The following is a 22,181-nucleotide window of genomic DNA, read 5'->3' as shown; positions in this document are numbered from 1 at the left end:
AGGGGAGAAGAAAAACTGATACTTCACGCATATCCAGCATAACTTCAACGGCAGGGGAGAAGAAAAAAGGATTCACACTCACAAAGCGGGGAGTAGCTGGCTTGTTACGGCGGTTACTACCCCAAACCAAATGTGCCTGATACTTCACTTTCGATGCATATCCAGCATAGCTCTCTGCTTCAACGGCAGGGGAAAAGAAAAACTGATACTTCACGCATATCCAGCATAACTTCAACGGCAGGGGAGAAGAAAAAAGGATTCACACTCACAAAGCGGGGAGTAGCTGGCTTGTTACGGCGGTTACTACCCCAAACCAAATGTGCCTGATACTTCACTTTCAATGCATATCCAGCATAGCTCTCTGCTTCAACGGCAGGGGAGAAGAAAAAAACTGATACCTCACGCATATCCAGCATAGCTCCCTGCTTCAACGGCAGGGGAGAAGATAAACAACCAATAAGGGCTGTATAACATAATCTGGGTAAAAACAAATAAGCATGGGTGTAGCTTGCTTATAGCGGCGGTTACTACCCCTACTACCTCTAACTAATCAAGCTAGATATTTCACTTGGATGCAGCTCCATCACCGCTCTCTACATTAATGGCGGGGGTGGAAGGGAATTAGAACCAAGAGCTAAGAGAAACAGATAAGTATGAGAGAAAAAATGAGGGAAGCTTGCTGGGCAGACTGGATGGGCCATTTGGTCTTCTTCTGCCGTCATTTCTATGTTTCTATGTTTCTATGACCCCACTATGCAAACTCCTCAATGAAACAGGACTGCTACATTACGTATATGCTGACGATGTACAAATCTTACTCCCAATCAAAGACTCCATCGAACACACCCAAGAGTGATGGAACACACACCTATCTTCAATAAAGCACCTATTATCACAACTATCCCTTACTCTCAATCACACCAAAACTGAAATTCTATACATATCCAACAAACCCTTCCTACCACCCTCCACCAACCACGCCACACAACCTCTCACAAACCAAACACTCTCTACAGTCAAAATCCATGGCATCATACTAGACAATCAACTAAACTTCAAAAAACACATCAACAACCTACTAAAAGATGGATTCTACAAACTCCAAATCCTAAGAAAGCTCAAACCACTGCTATACCCACAAGACTTTCAAACAGTTCTACAGGCACTTCTCTTCTCTAAACTCGATTGCTGCAATGCCCTACTACTGGGCCTCTCAGCCTCCACCCTCAAACCCATTCAACTACTCCAAAATGCTGCTGCCAGAGCCCTCACAAACGGCAAGAGATCAGACCATATCACACCCATCCTTAAAGACCTACACTGGCTTCCAGACCCTCAGAGAATAAAGTACAAAACCCTAACCATCATTCATAAAATCCTCCACAACAAAACCAACTGGCTGCCCTCCCCCCTTCTCTTCCATACCCCCCTTCTCTTCCATAGAATCTTCGCTCCTCAAACTCTGGACTCCTACAAACACCGCCCCCTAAAGCCACTCAATGGATATCTACAAGAGATCGAACTTTTACAATTGCCGGCCACATCCTTTGGAACAAACTCCCCATGGAACTAAGAACAGATCCATCCACCCAATCATTCAAGAAAAATTTTAAGACATGGCTATTCCGCAAAGCTTTCCCAACAAAACACGCGAAGCAACCCAAAAACAGACTCCAACCCTGCAGTCAGGGTAACCGCCCTCCACCACCTCACCAACAAATCTATCCATCCACACAATAGACACCAAGCTTCCTTCAACACATTTTCCTCTCCATCACGATCTGTCCAACATAAGTCCCTTTTCACTCTCTTTGATACTACAAATATCTAAGGTCTCATTACTATCTCTGATACAACATATATCTAATGTTATTTATTGTAACTCTATTTTTACTCATGCTGTCTTCTCCTCATCCAATATTAATTACCGTTATTCTAATGGTACTTTTTTGTTAATTATTGTTAATCTATTTTAATTATGTTGTCCATCCATTCCCCTATCAATACTGATTACTGCCAATACTAGCACTGTTTGTTACTCATGTTACCACTATGACCTCATATTACTTCTCTTTACTGTTTTTTTATACCTGGCAAAAGGAAATACCTTTCCTCTTGCACCTTCAAGCTACATGTAAACTGATTTGATGTGTAAATCGAACACCAGTATATAAAAATAAATAAATAAATACTGAGGGGGTTCTGCTGGTGGGGAGGCATAATGAAGGTAGGATAAGGCTGTGTAGCAGGCAAAATCTTAATACTCCGAAACAGTGCTATGGAACACCACCCCATTTCCTCTATGGTGACTTACTGCTGCAGACACATGGCAGGAGACTGATGGCCTGCCACCTGACTGCTGGAAATGGCTAGTGGGGAGTCAAGATGGCACCTTGAACAGATGCGTTGCTCAGACCTGTACCAGCGTTTTTACCCCGGGAAAGATGTCTAAGAAAATTATGCCGCCAAAGCGTAAAGGGAAAACCAGGAGTTACCCCTCGATACCTGCACTTCCCTCCGGACAGAGGACTATCTCGCAATGCGTCGGGAAATCTGCATCATCAGAGTTAGGAGGTCCAGCTGTCGGGTCACAGGAAGGGGAATGTGACCCGACCTCGGAAGCAGTTTCCCTAAGCCCCTTGGATGATAGACTGCCTCCGGCAGCACACGGAACCTCAACACCGCGATTGGGACCGAGCCCCAAAGTGGGTGAGCGGATTTACCAACCTGAGGGGGCTGTGGGGATGGAAGAACCGGCGCAATCCTCCATGAACAACGGAGAGAGCTACCGCGGAGATTTGGATCAGGATAGAGGAGGAGACCAGACCAATGGAGAAGGTGAGCAGTCTGTGTTATGCCCTCTTCCCCCGAAGTAGTTTTGGCCATGCAGAGGCTGGAGGTAGTGACCTTAGATTCACTATGGAATCTATCGCTTGCCATGGTAAAGGCTTTTGAGATGTGCTCAGGGCAAATAAACACCATTTCACTACAAATGGAAACACTGAACAAGAATTTTCAAGGACATAAATCAGAAATAGAAAAAATTCAAAATATAGAGACTGAGATTAATCAAACCAAACAAGTGCAGGCAACGATTATACAAGATTGTAATGCTACCAACAGGAAAATCGAAAATATAGAGAATAAATTGAGACATATGAATTTGAGGTAACTCAATTTTCCCAGGGTGGTTGGAGAAATTCCCAGGTTGACAATTAAAAGATATTTCTCCGAAGTACTGGAAATTCCCTCTGAGCAGACTCCACCCCTGGAAAAAGTATTTTTTCTACCTATTCGGGGTAACCAGCAAACACAAGTGCCTCCTAATGTGTTAGAAGATCTAACAGCTTTTCTTGAAACATCTACATGTGAAGTTGCAGAAAGATCTACTTTATTAATTTCCTGCTTTAATAAAAATGATTTGGGAACAATCATGCGTGCCTACTTTAAGAAAATTAAAGCTGTGTTTCTGGGTTCAAAAGTGAGAATATTTCCGGACTTAACTAAATCAACGCAAGTCAAAAGGAAAAACTTTCTTGCTCTAAAATGAAGTACTTGCAGTGGGAGCCTCATTCTATCTAAGGTTTCCCTGCAAATGCGTTGTAAACTTTGAAAGCAACAGCTATATCTTTTTCCAACCTGAGCAACTCAGAAGCTTGATTGAGGCAAAGAAAACATCGCTGTGGTTAGGTAGTGGTTAATATCGTCCATACAAGAAAATAACCGGTCTCAACAAGTTGCCTATTTTCTAAAAAGTTATCTATTACCTTTTTTTCCCCCTTTAATTTGCATGTATTCTACTCCCATTATTTAGGGGTCTAAAGGGTTAAGATCAATAATTTAAGTTGAACAAATTACTTTATTTGTAATTGTATTAATGTGGATTTTTTTTCTTTTTCTGATTGTCTTAACCATATTTCATGACAAAGTGGATGCTTTGTATGTTATGTTTAACATTAATAAAGATTAAATATATATTTTTTTTAAAAATGGCTAGGGGATCAGCTTGGGGGAAAGTCTTCCCCTTTTCAACCTCTTTCCTATGGCTTTTACTTAGAGTGGCAGAAGGATCTCCAGGCTAGTACTGTCACCCTCCCCTAATGCCAATCCTAGTGGGTGCTGGTTCTGCATCCATGTTTCTGAGATGCCCTACTTGTTCCTTTGACTGATATCCTTCCTGCAGTAAATATACAGAGCAAATTGCGGGTTCTCCCTCACTTTAAAGTGCCTCCAGACCAGGAATTTCTTCTGCGATCCCTTCTCTATAACCTTGGGGGCTGATGCTGGCACTGGAGTTGAGGTTGAGGGTGTACTCTGAAGAAAAATGCCAGTGGCATCACTCACACTATCTGTTCTGCCTGCTCTTCCAGGAATGGCTCTGGACATAGTAGTCAGTATCATCTATCTCCCCCATCACTCAAACGGAAACTAAGATGCTACTGACTAATCCTCCCAAATATTCTTCAAGTTCTGATTCAGGGAATCCCAGATAAGATTCTTCCTCAGAATCAATTGTTGAAAATACTGCCTCCATTACCTCAGAAGCAGCAACCAATGTAGATGAGCTTGCAGCTGATTTTGGCTGTTGTACATCAGTTACCCCAGTCCATGCACTTTCCCTGCTATTGTTTGCCTTAGATGGCTCGTCTGCCTTTTTCTTCTGCTCCAAAACAAGAGAGAGAGGAACAGGTTCTGGTAGTATATGCTCTCCAAATTTCAACTGCTTCTGCCTTGAACTGCCAGTGCTTTCGACTCCTGCCATTCTATGGCTAAAAAAAAGTCTCACTTCAATTTTGGAGCTGGATTAGTGCCTTTTTTTTCTGCTACTAGACTGGGCTGTATTGCATCCGTCGGTCTCAGATGGCTTTGACCTCTGTGCCTCACCTTTTTTCCTTCTCTCTCTCAAGCTTTGGGAAGATGGCTGCTGCCACGTCTTCATGCTGCTCTCTCCAGCGTCCCCAGAATGGCATCTGCGACGGTGTCTGCCATGGATTTCCTGAGGGCCTCCTAGGGTGCGCGCATGCACACCACCCATGTCTTTATTCATGTCATGGCGGGAAACTCGGGGGCGTCCCCTCTGAGTGACGTCACAACATCCGGGTATTTAGCCTGCCCTTCGTTTGCTAACAAACTGAGTTAGCAAGGATTGGAATGCCGCAGGAAGCCTTCTCTCTGCCCTTCGGGGTAATTCATCTCTAACCTGGGTAGCCGCTCCTTGGAGGCCCTTATGCTCTTTTACAGGTACCTATCTGGGATATCAGGTACTAGCTTCTCGAGGGCCTGCTCTTCCTACTCTGGTGCCTTACTATGTACTTCTGCCTGTCAGGATCTTCATCAATACAGCTATCTACTTTAGTGAGTAATTAACCTTATCAGTCTGTCTCACCTCCAGCTTCAGCACTCAGAGTCTGCATCCGGGACTTTCCTCTACTACCCTGCACTGCCTACCATCTCCTCGAGTGTGGGACTGGTCTCCTCTTCTGAAGACCCCTGGACTGCTTCTACTAAGTTACCTCACTGCTGCCCCTCCTGGGCAATACCACCAAGCTGTATAATAAATACAAATTCTCTGTGTTTGCATGTATAAGAGTCTAGGCTAGTACTGCGGCTCCTCACGGGGCTCCTCCCCATGGGCGTGACCATCACCGCAGTACCCAAGAATCCACTCCAACACCTAAAAACCATAACAGGCTGGATCTGCACCACTTCCTATCAAGACTGCCATTTTCTCCTCTCCCTTCTCCTGACTTGAAGGAATTTGTTGAAATGCACTACCTACAGGTGGTTTGGATATTGAAAATTTATTTATTTATTGATACTGTAACTTATTGAATGGAAAACTATCACACAGACACATATACAGTTTATGAGTGCTACGCTGTGCACACCAGTGCTGGCTGCCTCCACACATAAAAAACTTTTAAACACTATCAGAACCAGAAAGACTGCCAGCCTGGTAAGACTCTTCTCTTCAGTCTCTGAGGGTGCATTACTTACCTCACTGATGTCCAGACAGACAGAGACAAAAAATCACTAGCATTGCTGCAACTGAAATCTCCACATTATCTCTTACCGTGACCTTCCCCAATGAAGAGAGAAATCAAAATCAGCAGCAGTGTACTGCCTCTCTTTCCAGTGCAATGATAAGACCACTGCAGCACTGAGAAGATAAGAAACATCCTTTTACCAGTGGAAAATCCACAAGTTTCTAAGCTTTTTGACAAACTCAGGCCTGGATTCACTAATGCTGCAAGGCTTAGTGAATCCCGGCGCCAACGGGGGCAGGGGGGCGAAGCGGGGGATGGTCCTGTACTAGCCAGCAGCGATCGCACCGCCGCGGTGTGATCACTGTCGGCGTCGTGCCAAATGACTACACCACATAAGGTGTAGTTATTCCACGCGAAATAGGCAGCAAAAAGGCTCCTTACCTTTTTGATGTCGGAGCCGTCTTCGCGGAGTCGGCCCCGGTGATGCCCCGACTCCTCCTCTTCCGGGGCCGACTCCGCCCGATGCAGCTAGCGCAGGCCTGCGCTAAGCTTTCCAGCTATCGCTGGTAGCACAAGCGTGCAATAGCCTTAGAAAATAAGGCCCTCAGTTAGAGTTTCCACATACATGTCCTTCTCTGCCAACAGCTAAAGCTTACAGACTGCTTCATGCACTAACTCAGACTTTACAGTGTGATCAGTTCAGCATTACTTAATCCAGGCTAGTTAAAAAGATGCTGCACCATGATTTGTTCTCTAACTAATCTCCTTGTCAACTTGCCCTGCCTCAGTTCTGACATTGCTATGAGGTCACACAGGCAAGAGTTGGTTGTTATAGTTATCAACTACTTTTTTGCTCAGCAGTACACAGCCATAGACTTCAATGGGCCATAGATGTAAATGCGAAACATAAATAAATGAGACAAATATTTTTTGTTTCATTCATGGGACCTCTCCATTTGTATTGGGGGTCCATGAATGAAACAAATATGGACTCATTTGTATGTTTTACCCATTTGTTTCAATCAAAAGCAGAGGCTTAATAAGGGGTCATGGGAAAATGGCAGGAAATCCAACAGTTTTTATGCCTGCAGCTGCTTAACATTTTTCAATGGTACACTCAATTACAACATACAGCCAGAAAATCATTTTCAGGCATGGTTGTTTATTATATGCAAAATATAGGATTAATTCTGAAGAAGTTTCAAGTAATGTCAGTGCCATTTGCAGCAGGTGTTAGCAGATAACTGCACTTTCTTATTTATAGGATGCAGTGGTGGCTTGCGGTGGATGTGGTGGTATGATTAAACCACCAAAATAAATTAAAAGAAAGGACAAGCAAATCTACTACCCCTAGCACAACTGCAAGAGCACACCACAAGAGCAATCTTGCGGTGTGCTGTTCAGGAGTACTCACTGAGCAGTTCAAGTGGATCTCACTGATCCTAGGTAAGGAACCCTAGGAGTCACCTCCTTGATTGCTCCTACACATCACAGGCTGAGTAGGTGGAGCCTAACAGGCAAGGATCCCCTGCCTTTATAAGCAAAGGACAATGACTCCTAGCTCTCTTTCTCTCCCTCTCCCTTCTGAAAACTCTTATTCTACCCCTTTCTCCTCCTTTTCCTCCATGACCCCAGCACTCACTTGATCTTGTAATTTTCCCCACCTTACTGGTACTCTCTTTTTCACTTTTGCTCCCCCTTCCCAATGCTCTCTCCTTCTCTCTACCCCCATCTGTCCCCACCCTACTACTCCCTATATCCATTCTTGCCACCCTTCCCCCTACACTTGCTTATTATCTGACAGAGATCCCCACCCAACCCTGCTGCTGATACTGCCTCCTTTGGAGCCATCCCTCCACCCCCATCAAACCCAATCTGCTGCTTTTTCTCTGCTGGATCTTCCCCCACACCCCTGCCACTTTTGTTAACCTAGTTCTGCATGGTTCTTTGAGGAAGTTCGAGACAAATGGTCCTTATACTACTGCGCTGTTCTCGGGGATATTAGGGGTATAGGCACCACACAACTTAGACTTAGTCACAGAGCCACACAGACCTAGGTTACAAAAACAGGGGTGCTAGCATCAGCAGTGCTGCAATGAATTGGGGGGGGGGGGGGAGATGGCAGGATCCTTTGGAGAGAGATAATTGAGGACAAGTTGGGGATCCAGAGACCAAAGGACAGTAAAAGCATGAAGGAGAAATGGGAAGAGAGGGAAGCAAGGAGATGATAGAGTAAAGAGAGATAAGAAGAAAGGGGAGATAATGGCAAGCAAAGACAGGAAAGTACAGGAAGGGAGGGCAGATAAGAGAAAGTTGGGAAGAGAGCAAGGAGAGGAAGGAAAGAGGAGCAGAAATGGAGAAGAAGAGGGAGAGGAAGGAGGGAAGGGAAAGAAAGTGGAGAGAGAAGCAAGGAGTGGGGAGAGCAGATAAGGAGAGGGAAAGTGAAGAGGAAGGAAAGAAGTAGTTTTCAGGGGGTGAGAAAAAGGAAGCAGGCCAAGGAGTGGGTAAGAGGGGAAAATGGGAAGAGTCAGGCTAGGAAAAAGAAGGGAGGAGAAAACAGGCTGGGCCACAGGAGAAGGAGAAAGGTGGGGTGAGAGGCTGGGCTGGGGAAGCAAGACGGAAAAGGCGACTGAGGCAAGATGAACCTTTGGAGAGAGGAAAAGTACAGAGGCAGGCAGGATAGGGCAGAAATGGAAATAGGCACACAGAAATGGAAAAAAGAGAGGATAAGAAAAATAAGATGAGAATTTGAAAACAGAAGAATAAATGAGGAGACCAAATAGAAGATCAAGAAAAGAAGGAATGAGCAAAACAGAGGACAATCCAAACCAGAGATGTAAAGTTAATGGAGAAGGATAATGGAGGGGGCAATGATAATAGTGCTCATAACACCAACTACTTTTTGACCCACTAGCTGCCACTGATTAAATACCCTTGCTTTTAGCTTGGGTTAAAAGTCTGCATGAGGCATGGGGCTTTTAAAAACTACTAAGAAAAACTACCAATAGATGGAATATCAAATATCCAAACTACACATCCATCTAATACAATGGGTTGAGAACTTCAAGACACACCTAGTCAGTCAAGTTTTCAGGATATGCACAATGAATAGGTATGAGATAGATTTGCATATAATGAAGGCAGTGTATGCAAATCTATCTCATGCATATTCATTCTGGATATCCTGAAAATCTAACTCGATGTAAGCGTTGTAAACTCTTGTGGTCCTCACCAACAGCTAGTGAATTTCTGGTTGGCAAGAAATTGGTCTAAGGCTTCACCTATACTAGTCCCTTTCCCTGCAGGTTGAGCCCTTGGGTTCCGGGGGTCGGCAGGACCAAGGCAATGGTCTCTTGTGGGCTGAAGTAAACAGAGGTCCAGCACCAGGCAAGGGTCAGAAGCAGGCAAAAATCAGGGTACTCAGAGTCAAGGCAAGGGGTCAGAGGCAGGCAGCAATCAGTAGTCAGAGTCTAGGCAAGAGGTTAGATTCAGTGGTTAATCTGAAGGAAGACAAGGAAGAGACAGGAAGGACTGATGCAGGACAGGCAGGCAGGCTAGAAGCCTGGATAAAACAAGGCAAGGCTGGATAAGACAGAGTAGGCTGGAGAGACGAGGTAAGGCTGGATGAGGCAGGGCAGGCTGGAGAGATGAAGCAGTACGCTGGCAACATGCACTACTCAAGGTAGGAGGACCTGTTGAGGCATCTGATGCTCTTCTGAAGGAGCCTTATGTATGAGAGTGTTGATGATGTCATCAGGAGGCACCCGCCACAGGCCCTTTAAGGCAGGGCTCTTCACTTTCCTATGGAATGTCCGGGACAGTGGCATCCTATGCTGTACAGAGCAGGAGATGACAAGAGGCAGCATCCTTGCCGTGAAATTGATCTGCCAGCATCAGGGGTGAGTAAGGTGGCTTGCGGAGGACATCCTGCAAGCCGCCAAATGTAACACTAGATATGTATCAAGGACTGGGTTGAGAAACCCTCATCTAATAGGCCCAAGAAAAAGATGAACACTTCAAATTATGTAAAAAGACCTTAATATCAGATCAACTACTTTGCATACACTACAGTAATGATCTTAAATTGTTTAATCATTGGTCCAGATCCTAACACTGTATCGTGATATACTGTGTGCTCATAAAAGTCCAAACGTCTTCAGACAGTGAACAGTACTGTTAAAATACTAGTTAAGCCACGATCTATGTGGATAACTTCAGGTTCAGTAGATACAGTAGATTTAACACTGCATGATTTAAATGCTATTGAGGCTAATACCTTTAGGACTTATTTTAAATTGAGTCATGGAGCTAATCAGTCTTTATTCTCCCTGTCTAATAATGCTGCCATAGTGATCAAGCCTGCTGACAAGATGGGAGTCATGGTTGTGCAGACTAGAGAACAATATGTTTCTGAAATGTAGAGGCAACTCTCTGAAACTAAGTATTATAAGTTACTGGATATTGATCCTACCAGTAATCTCAAGGCATGTATAGATAAGATAATACAGATGGATGAAAAACAACGATTTGTAACAAGAAAAGAGTTTTTTTCCCTTCAAGTTCAACGTTCTACAATACCCTGTGATATATGGAATACCCCTTTAATGCACGTCCCTAAAGGAATCCCTGATGAGACCCATTTTATCTAGCAATGTTTCTATCATGGAACTTCTTTCTCAATTTACTATTTTATGAAAGCAGAGGTAATTTTGATGCGCTCGAATGTTCAGGGAGGTGTCATCATGTTGGACAAGTTGAACCAGTTTACTGCATCTTTTCAGAAAGTGATATTGATGCCATTAGATATTGAATCCTTGCACACCAACATCCACCAATCTGCTGTGATGCACACAATAGCAGTGGTGGTGAAGAGAAGTCCATATCCACAGCGCATTCCCTCTCAATTTGTATTGGAATTGGAACAAATTGTTTTGTTTAATTGTTTTCAGTTTCAACAGTGCTTTTACTTGCAAGCATATAGTTTAGAGGTGGGGTCATCCCTCGCTTCCAAAATGGGTAATCTTTATGTTGGCAATTTTGAAGATCAGTACATGTGCACATCTAAGTAGTTTTCCAATATATATATGTGGTCCCATTATATTGCTGATATTTTGTTTGTGGGTGTAACCCAGACCACTTCTCGGGTTACTAATAGGTCCTGTAACAGCCTAATGCAGTTAGAGAGATAATTAGGGGAGTACCCATTAATGGACAGCCCTCCCACTGGCAGAGCTGTAATGGATACCCCTGGTCCTGAGGTTTTACAGCAGAGCTCTGACATAGGCTCTGGGGGCAGTATTATTTGGAAGTCAGAGAGAGAAGTTGTATTTTTCCGAAGTTGGATTTGGGGCTACTTGGAACCTTAGAAACCCCCTGAGTCCTCCAGAACAGGTGAAAAGGCTCCGCTGCTGTACTCTTCTCACGAGGTGCAGAATGGCTGCTCTGGGACTATTTGGGGATTTTGAATATCTTTTTAGAGGAGCCCTGGACCTTTCTGAAGCCAGGGATTTGGGAACCCTGATCTGAAGTCATCCATTATTTAGGGAAGATATGCCCTCCATTTGAGCCTCAGTGAGGAAAGGGGTATAGTGACCCCGCTGCAGAGAATTTCCTGATTATCTAAGTTGGGGAAAGAAGATTTGTTTTTCAACATCTGGGAGGAAGTGTTTTCTGCCCCTCTTCCTGGCCATCAAGGGGACTGGCAAATCCTGCAGTCATCCAAGGATTCCTAACACCTGGGATCCCACCAGAAGATTAATCTACTATGAGTAAAAGATCCACATTAAAGGGAGGACACCCATCCGGCGTCTACCAAAGCCCTGAGGGATAGAGACCTTGAATTATGTGCCAAGATAGATTTTTTTGTGCCATCAGGAGGGGTTTCCCGTTCAGCCAAGAGGGTGGCCATGCCCAGAGGGACCACTGCACAATCTAAACCAGAAGTGTAGATGGATCCTTGGCTTAATAAAGACTAATGCACAGATAGAGGAGAAAAGAGCAGTAATTGGACACTGCACTGCAGAAACTGTGGTGTATGATTTGCCATATCTAATTGTGCCATTCAATGAAACTGTATCAGTAAAGTATTATTTTGGATACTGCCTACATGGTCCGAGTGTGGTTTGTTTGGCACACAACACACAGCTCACAGTACAATGAGGGAAAATCAGCTAAACACTCCAGCCACCCCATGCTGGGACTCCTTTCCACCCCTAGTCCAAAGGACCTATACCTTGGGATGGGAAGAGAAGAAAAAGCTAGCCAGGGTCCCTGCCCTGAAGAATTTACAAATAACTTTATGTCCCCCTTCGCACCTGACTCATACACTAAGGAGGGGTTACATGTGGATCTTGTCAGTTGAAGAATTGTTGTTTTCATGAGTGACTTAATTCCTTTGATGTCAACTTGAAATTTACAATTACATGGGACAAATCTCAGTTGTTTTTTTGGGGGGGCATATTTTAATATCAATTTCAGCTGAAGGATTGCACACTTCATTTTATAGAAAATCAGTTGAAAGTAGCAACTTGCTGAAATGTGATAGCCACCATCTTTGGGCCTTGAAGTTAGGTTAGTCTGTTCTTCCGGATTCGTCAGCTATGTTCTTTGTTGAAAGAATTTAAAAAGCAAGCTAAATTATTAGCGCTGCAATCCAAAGCCAGATGTTATCCTTCCTGGCTGTTAAGGTAGCATACCAGTGAGCATTATATTCTGTCTGTGACAATCTTTTATAAGGCATCTAGCAATGCTTTAATGTTAGTATGCACTTTGTCGTATGATAAATCATCAGCTATTGCTGCATCAATTTGGTAGCTTTGGCTGGGGTTGGCCCTACATGATGTGTTTACAACCAAGCCTACTATTGCTTATTTGAGGAGGCTAAATATTCATAATCGAGTAGTATATGCTGCACTCCCTGACAATGTGGGAGATTGTGGAACTTCATCTATGGGTCATGTTTCATGTAATAGTTGTTCATAAATTTGAATCCAGTTGCCATACAGACTTTGTAATATGTGCAATTCAATGCTCATGTCCTATGGTGTACATTGGAAAAACCAAGAAACCTGTGCACAAATTTCTTATTGAACATTGAAGTTGTTTGCATAATCAAAACATTTCTGCACCTAAGGTTTAACATTGCATGCAAAAGTCTCATGTTTTTCACAATTGAAGTGTACTGTTATTGAACATGTGAAACCTTCCCTTTGAGGTGGTCACTGTGAAGCTTGTCTAAATTTCAGAGAGCAGTTCTGGATTTTTTCACTGAACATAGTGTCTCCTAATGGTCTTAATGAGGAGATAGACTGGCATTTGTTGTCATTTTGATAGATTTCTCTTCACCTATTAGAAAGACTGTGACATTGACACTGCCGATTGTGTGTGGATATCATGTGGTAATTTTAAAATGTCACTTATTTTTTTGTAGTTGCAGGATCTCTAGGAATGACCTGGGTGCCAATGCTCCCATGAAACAAACACTACAAAACACGGTGCCTTTTTGGGATGAATGGGATAAATATATTTATGGATGTTGCAGTGTTGGTTTTTTTTGCCTTAAGTAAACTGCTTTTGTATTTTTTTTGCAAGTAACAAATATGGTATTGTTCACCATCTGAAGAAGTGTGGACTTTTATGAGCACACAATATATCATGATACAGTTTTAGGATCCGGACCAATAATTATACAATTTAAGATCACTGCTGTAGTATATGAACAGTTAGTCGTCTAGTATGAAGGTCTTTTTACATATGTGGCAGACCCACTCGGTCAGACCTCTAAATGCCACTATCCCTGTCGTTAACACCTTTTTCTTAGGCACCATCCATACTCTTCAGTCCCTCCTACCTAGAGGTTCTGATTGGATGACTTGGTGCTATTTAGCCCAGCCATGTTAAGACACCGTGGATTCAGTTTCACAGGGTAGCCAGAGAGTAAAGATGTATTTTTCCACACTCTGGTAGGGCCTCACAGCCTAGCCAAAAGGAGTTTTCTTTCAGAAGAGATAACTCATAGCACAATCCCTGCCAGAGGTTATAAGTTACAGAGAGGTAGATTTGTAAACCTGATACCCTTTAGAGGCAAAAGGGCTCTCATTCAGGGGACCAAAAAACTTGAGCCTACTCTAAACCCTAGGTAGGCAAGCACCAGTGATGGATCCTGCTGCGAGAGACGGTGAAAGCAGAGAATATTTCCAATTTAAAGTATTTTTGGAGTTGAGTTAAATGGGGAGGTTTTTGGATTTCCCTTCCCCACTGGGATTTCAGAGCTGTTTGAAAGCCTGATCCCACTGACTTTTCCCTAAGAGAAGTCCCCCAGGAAAAGAAACAATCAAAAACAAAGTAACAATTGAACTAAAGGAAGGAAGAACATGAATTAGGAGATCCCAACTGGATTTTCACTCATCAAAGGACCAGAACAAACTGGGTGTCCAAGGAGGAGAAGATGACCAAAGATAGGATTTTTGCAATGCATAGAGGACCCTATCACTAGGTGTTATGGTTTGTGGGTCCTTGGTCCGAGGTGGGTGTTGTTACTACCTGTGGGAAGGAGCCCACACAGGTCCACACCGTCGGAAGGCGAGATCAGGCACAACTGGAGCTCTGGGTGAGAGTCTGTGGGATGGTCTCGAGTGAGCAAGAGGCACAGTGAGGAGGAGCCCCACAGTAAGCTGATAGGTTGGAGATGAGTACCTGGGCAGAAACCTCCAAGGAGCGGGAAGCGCAAGCCAGGATGTGTAGGAGGTGTATTGCAGAGGCATACCCGAGGGGCGGAGCTGCACAGCAAGAGAGGTACTGATGGCTAACCCGAGGAGCAGGGAAGCCCAGTCTCTGGTGTAGCTCGTAGGCACCACCCCAAGGAGCGGGGAAATGCAGGAGATAGAACTCCCAGTGGTGAAGGCATTCCCAGAGGCAACCCTGAAGAGCGGGGAGCCACCGAATAGGACCTCAGGAAGGTGCAGGCTAACCCGAGGAGCGAGGGAAGCCAGGAGACCAGGTCTCCAAAGAAGGCACATGCAGGCCCCCAAGGAGCGGGTACCTGCCATGGTCCAGAGTACAAGAAGGGTCCAAAGATCACCACAGGTCCAGAAGGACAGGAGCTCATAGAGTAGCGATGGAACTCGTTGCCAAGTCCGCTAGCAGGGGGCGAAGGCAGAGTTAAGAACCCTGATCCTTTGACATCATCAATCAGGGTCTTCCCTGAGGTTCCCGCCGTAGCAGCTTCAAAAGAGAGCCCAGTGGAGCAAGTGCGCGCCTAGGAAGGCCCGGAGTCAGTATGGGTGGTGGCGGCATCCCGACCGCCATAAGGAACCATGAGTTACGCGGCGGCAGAGGCTAGACCCTGTCGCGAGCAGGCCCGGAGAGGGAAACAAGGCAGTGCAGGATGTGAGAAGATGCGGTCGCAGCCGTCTGCGACCGATGGTCATAACTCTAGGACTCCAAGGGAACAGCCGCTGGGAGAGTATGCACATTTAAAATCACCATGAGCTCTAACCAGATGTCTGTAATATGGATAACTACCTACCATGCAGAAAATCATATATCAACAGTCAGATGAACACTCGTTTTGGACAATGGACTTTATTTAACTTCATGAATCAGTAAACTATTATTTTACAGCCAGTTCTGGTCCTATGTACTCATTGCTGCATCTCATCTCATGGGAAACACAGATACACTGCAAAGATATACACTGGTGACCTTTTTTCATTGTCTGGGCCATAAGCAAGAGCTTCCCCCCACAAAAAAAAATTCCCCACAGGGATTGAGAGTCAGTGTAAGATGTGAAATGCTAGTGGGAGCAGCCCCAAATATATAAATTAGTTATGTGCCCTGAAGAGAGTTACCACTCCCTTAAAAAAGGGGTTACACTTAATTTGAAGTGTTCATCTGCTTGTTGGGACTATAAAATGGATGTATAGTTTGCTATTTAAAAACACCATTTTGGAAGCCCATTGTTGGGTTTGTGACATATTGTGGACTCTTGGTCGAAGTGGCGATGACTCCTCCCACAGGGAGGGGCCCCGTGGGGAACCACAATGATAGGCTAGACTCAATAGCAAGCAGACACAGAGGAAAGGACACAGAGGAACGGACAGTGCTGTAGTCCAGTGATATCACAGTAAGGCTCCAGATAGTTGATGATCTCACCCAGATTCCACAGCGTGGGATAGGCCGTGAACCTGAAGGGTGGAGCGAGGAGAGCTTGGAGCGTAGTAGTACTCACTGGGTAGCAGCGATGATAGCTTCTTTCAGTAGTCGAGTGAAGAGAAGGACCCGTGGTCTGAGGTGCAGGATACCCAGAGCAGGATAGACCCTCGAGGAGCAAGTATCTAGGACAGGGGTGGGCAATTCCGGTCCTCGAGGGCCACAAACCAGTCTGGTTTTCAGGATATCCCTAATGAATATGCACGAGAGAGATTTGCATGCACTCTGCCTCAGTTGTATGCAAATCTATGTCATGCATATTCATTAGGATATCCTAAAACCTCGACAGGTTTGTGGCCCTCGAGGACTGGAATTGCCCACCCCTGATCTAGGAACACTGAGGGTACCTGGAATAAAACAGACAAGACCCCCAAGGGGCAGGTGTCCTGACGGTTAGGCTGAATAACCCCGGAGGGCAAGTAGAAGCGAGGGGCCTCCGAGGAGCGGGTACCCAGAGCTTCAGAAGGTAGCGAAATACCCCAGAGGGTAGTGAGGAATCCAAGCAAGCAGCTTAGAAGCGGCCAGAGTGGCAAAACCAAAGTCCTTGCTAACTCGTTGTATTGGAGCAGAGCAGAGGTTTAAATACCCAGAGGTAATGATGTCATGCGGTGGGGCCGCCCCCGAGGTTCCTACCATGACGTGTTTAAGAATGTGTGCAGCTTGCGCGCGTGCACCCTAGGAGGCCTCAGGAAGAAGCATGGCGGACGGGGACACCCATGCTGGCTCTGAGACGCCGAGGAGTTCGGCAAACAGCAGTGGAGGCAGCCATCCTTCCAATGGAGGAGGAAAAGGGTAAAAGAGAGGTGAGGCAGAGCGGTCACAGCCGTCTGCGACCGATGAACGTAACAGTACCCCCCTTCAAAGGGCCCCCTCCGGGACCTCTTCCCGGTGGTCTGGGTTTTCGAGGGTGTGCAAGTTGAAATTGACGTACCATGTTTTTTAAGAAAATAATACTTTGCTAGATTTTGATTCATTTAATACTCCATATTTATAAAATGCATTTATAAACGTTCATTCACACAATCATTTTTGCTAATAAACTCCTAGATTCATCAAAATGCTATAAATTTTGTATGAATAACACCTGTGATTAAAAAAGGGAGTATGGTTTGAGTAATTTTTGAGTTACTGCAATGCTTGTTAGAGACAGACAGACACACACACACATATACTCTTTATATACTAGTCTACTTTTTGTACCACAATAGGAGGGTCATCCAGTAACTCGAGGTGAGGTTTTGGTGGTGGTCTAGGTTTTGGGGGCAGTTTTACATGCACAATCAAAGGTACAAACTGCACAGTACACATCAGTGAAGATTTGATTGATTTGGAATGAGGAAATGTACTCAAAAATGAGATTTTTACAATGTACTCTCACCTTGATTAACTAGATGACCCTCCTATAGTGGTATAAATAAATGACAAATATGTGTGCCATCCCAGAGTCTGTCTGTGTCTCTCTCTCTCTCTCTCTCTCTCTCTCTCTCGTTCCCTTTCCCCCTGCCCAAAACAGGATTCCCATTTCAAGCATATCACACAGTTTAACAGCAGGAAAAAAGGTGTAGTTATTCCCAGCATGATAACATGTATTACACTATCACATACAACTTGAACATCCCTCATCTGCATAAACTCCTCCCCTTTGACTAAATATTTGGAATTTGCATTTGCATCATGTAGTGCGAAAAATAACACATGCTTTATAGTGGGCGTTAGGACGCTAACACCCACGATAATGCCCTAACACATTTTAATCAATGACCCTGATAGAGCATTAATCCATAAGTTTTTTTATAGTAATCTAAATTTTATTAATATTCAGGAATAAAAATTTTCATAGCAAAAATTTCCTTCACAGTTTTCTTGTATGGTCATTTTGTTTGTTTTCAGTCATTTTTCTTATTTTTAGTTTTACAGACTATTTAATATTAAAAACATTCTTATTAGCTTAGACCTGTTTAAATATAATACTTTGACTAAAGGAACTTATTTGCAAAACCTTCACAAACATTTTTCAAAAAAAAAAAAAAATTATTTTCATTCACACTGCTTTACAGCTCTGGTTTTCATTCACACTGCTTTACGGCTGTTTTCATTTAAAAGACAACCCGATATCGTGGGAACAAACTGGTTTTCGGCTCCCGCTTTGACATTCTCTGAAGCCCTGAACGCCGCAGTAAGCTCTGCCCAATTGAGTTTCTTTTTTACATATTTTTCATTATGTTTAATATATTTTTAGCATGTTTAGTATGTTGGCTATCCAGATTTGAATCATGCTATTGGTGGATAATTTTTATGTTTGCAGATAGTTTGAAATACAAGTAAACTATGTTGAGAAACCCTGTTTTGACATGTTTGGTAATGTCGCGCTAGTACCGATCAGTTATCCTATTGAAGTCATACAATACTTTGTTAAGTATTCTTGCATTTTTATATAATACAATGTTTTTTTATATAATACAGTGAAAGGTAGATTTTTAGAGTCGCGCGCAAGCACTCATGTGCGCGCGTTTGCCAGCACATGTATACGGACGCGCTGATTTTATAACATGTGCACGTATATGCGCACGTTATAAAAGTCTGCTACACCGACCGCGCACATGAGCGCACAATTTTGTATCAATGCACGCATGTGCGCGCTAATGCCGTCTCACACATGTAAGTAGGGGGATTTTAGTAGATCCGTGCGGCGATGCAGTGGGGCCTATTTCCCTTTTCCCTCTCAGTTTGCCCCTGTAAAGGAGCAGACTTCCTAAACCCCCTAACCTGCCGCCCTTTTACCCCACTAGCCCCTAATTTTTTTATTTTACTACTTACCCGCTGTCCATAGTAGCAGCAAATTACGTGCTCGTCGGATCCCAGCACGCGCATGTGCCTGACTCTGACATAATGGGGCTGTCCAAGCCTGCCCATGCCCCTTCCAGACCCCATCCTCGGCCCACCCATTTTTGTGAAATCCTTTCCAATGAGCATACCGGGAGATACGTGCGTGGCTGCGGGCCTCTTGAAATCTGCACAGCCCGCGCAATTCCCGGTCGCAATCGTAACTTCTGGATTCGCCAGGCGTAGGATTTGCCCTTAGGTTTTAGTATGGATTCTTATACACATTTATACATTCATGTTTGTTTCACAGCATCCAGTATCTCAGACATTATTTTCTCCCCTAAAAAAAAGCCAGTATTGGTGAAACATCTTGAGGCCTTTTGTCGGGATGTATTCACCTGTGAATAACTTTTCTGACACAGACTCCTGTTGGTGCAGCCTGTGTTTGGTTTGGGACATTTTCATCTACATAAGATTCCTGCTGAAATTGTCCAGTTTAAAAATAACTGCATTAAACTTTTCAACAAGCAACTATTCTCTAAAATTTCAGAAGAAGGTCCTCATTTCCTATAGTACTTTCATTGGGACTTTTCATAAGGACTTTACAGGGATTAATTACTATTTCCAGTATAGATGTTCATGCACCTTCATTTTGCAGTGATAATTAATATTTTTTCCTAACATTTTTTTGTATTTCTTTCAAATTTTGTAAAAAAGTAATTTTGTAAAAAAAATTAATAAATTAATATTTTACCTTGATTTTCTGTAAATTCTCATAGTGTTCCCATTTTGTTCTTTTGTTATTCATTTATTAGGAAAACACTATTAATTAGTATGCCTTAAATATATTTTTTTTTACTACATACACACACACACAGTATATATGTGGGGCCATCACATTTGAAAAAGGTTTTCTTTTTTTTTTACTGCTTTCCCGACTTAAATCGTCCAAAGCAATGTACAACAGTAAAAAAAATGTCACTTGAAACATACAATAAAACGTGTACCATGCATACTTCTTCCTAGCCACAGCAAAGCATGAGCCAGTGTGGTAATCCACTGGGCAGTATGTAGGGTATGGATAGCCAGACTTCGCTTTGTGCGGGACATACAGGGCACTCAGCAACTCCTCATCTTCTCCCTTCTGAGCTTCCTCCTTTGAGTCCTTCCAACTTCTGCCTCAGGCTGAGTGAGATGAGGAGAGTGTGCACCGAGCACTGGATGCAACTCATTCTGAATGTTGGCGGCAGCAGCAGCACTAGAGGAGCACTAGCAGAAGTATGCAGCACTCAAAGTAACTAACTGAACCGGCTGCCCCCATCACACCAACTTCTCCCTTCTCCTGTGCTTGTATATAGAGGGAACTGGCCAATTGTGATGAGTTCTTGTGTGCCTCTGCCACCTCTCTCCCTTTGTTTTAAAAATTGGAATTGAGACTGGTGGGGCTTTCAGTGCTTCCCTAGCTCTTCCTTTGACCATACGAGTCCTCTGCGTGTTCGCACTGGATGCTTTGTGGAAGCTGGTGTGCCACTAAACATTTTTTATAATGTAGATTTGCCTTGGGCTTGAAAAAAGTTGGGAAATACTGCCCTATAACTTGTTTTTTTGACCCTTAATTCTACTATCCAAGTGGATTAACAGGGCAACCACAATTCTTTTCACTATAAATGAAAATGTCATGTTTGTATTGTACGGAATGTAAAATATTATACATAGTAATATGATAATGACAGCAGATAAAGACCAAATGGTCCATCGAATCCAAGCAAGTTGCTTATGGTTGTAACTGCCACTCCATGCAAGTTGCCCCCAAGCCTTCTGTTAAGAGTAGTAACCCCCAGGGTTTAATTTGTGGGGGAACAGCCCAGAGTGAAGTTCTAGCACTTCTTTTCAGGCTTAAGTGGCAGAGAAGCAGGGGTGTTCTTCTCTTGCTCTTCCCCTCCAGTCAGCCTGCAGGGAATCGAAGGGGAGGGGTTAAACCTGGAGTAGACAGAGAACAGACACTCTGCTCCTTAATCCAGCCCCTCTCCTCCTATTATCCCCCCACCCTCACCCCCTTCTCCTCCTGTATTGCAGGAAACAGGAAGCTGGGGGGGGGAGGGGGAATGAGGACCATTGGGAGATTCATGAGGGTCTGAGGTTGGAGGATCAAGACTACCAGACTAGAGAGGAGGAGGAAATTAGAGAGAAAGAGGCCAGTTCTCTCTACACTCCTCCTTCTCCTCACCTCAGTAATCCTCCAACCCAGTTCCCACCAGTGCTGAATCCCCAGCTGTCCTTCACCCACCAATGCTCATCGAGCATGTTAAGAGTGTGAAGAATGCCTTTAGGAATGTGCGTGTGTTTTGGAGATAGTTTTCACATCCAACCCTGTCCCCAAGGCCAGTGCAAGGATCTGTGGCAGACGATTGCAACACCGCCCCCTCCTCCAAACCCACCCTGAGTTGACTGTGCCCTTTGACAGTGGTAGATATATAGAGTTATGGTAACACTCTTACAATCTCTCTCTCTCACTCACCCCTTCTTTCACATTTTCAAAATGGTGCCCTTGGTACCCTGGTGGTCCTGCCTAATGGTTGCACCAGCCCTGCCTGCCCCTTTACACCAGTCAAACTTGGCTCTAGCCCTGCTCCACCTTACCTCCCCCCCTACAATTCCAGTTCCTTTTTGTCTACCAACTAAACCCTGGTAATGCCCATGCCTTCTGTTAAGGGTAGTAACTGCCATTCTGTGCAGGTTATCCCCAGGCATCCTTTTCTTCATTTCCAACCTCTAGTAATCCGCAGTGTTTATCCCATGCCCTTCTGAATTTATTTACTGTTGTTTTCATCCTCACCACCTCTCCTGGGAGGGCATTCCAGGCATCCATCACCTTCTCCGTGAAGAAATATTTTCTGACGTTGGTTCTAAGTCATCCTCCTGGTGTTTCATTTTGCGACCCCTAGTTCTACAGTTTACTTTCCAAAGGAAAAGATTTGAAGTTTGTGCATCATTAGAACCTTTCAGGTATCTGAAGATCTGCATCATATCTCCCCTGCACCTCCAGCAGTACAATCAAAGCGTACATCACAAAGAAAATGTAGGGAACCTGATAGTAGTAATGATGTTTGATAAGTCAAGCCCCATAGAAGCTGCTGCTGTGTTAGACCGTATGTGACACTA

At 44.1% G+C, this 22,181-nt stretch overlaps 1 protein-coding gene across 4 annotated transcripts in view; it reads right to left on the bottom strand.

Annotated features, from left to right (window-relative positions):
• Positions 1-22,181, bottom strand: part of STMND1 (stathmin domain containing 1) — a 143,865-nt gene that overhangs the window by 62,546 nt on the left and 59,138 nt on the right. The gene's annotated exons all lie outside the window — the stretch shown is intronic.

Source organism: Rhinatrema bivittatum, chromosome 2, assembly GCF_901001135.1.
Source record: "Rhinatrema bivittatum chromosome 2, aRhiBiv1.1, whole genome shotgun sequence".
In the NCBI taxonomy this organism is placed as follows: Eukaryota; Metazoa; Chordata; class Amphibia; order Gymnophiona; family Rhinatrematidae; genus Rhinatrema; species Rhinatrema bivittatum.
The sequence above is the reverse complement of the archived record's forward strand: the minus strand, read 5'-3'. Positions and strand labels throughout refer to the sequence as shown.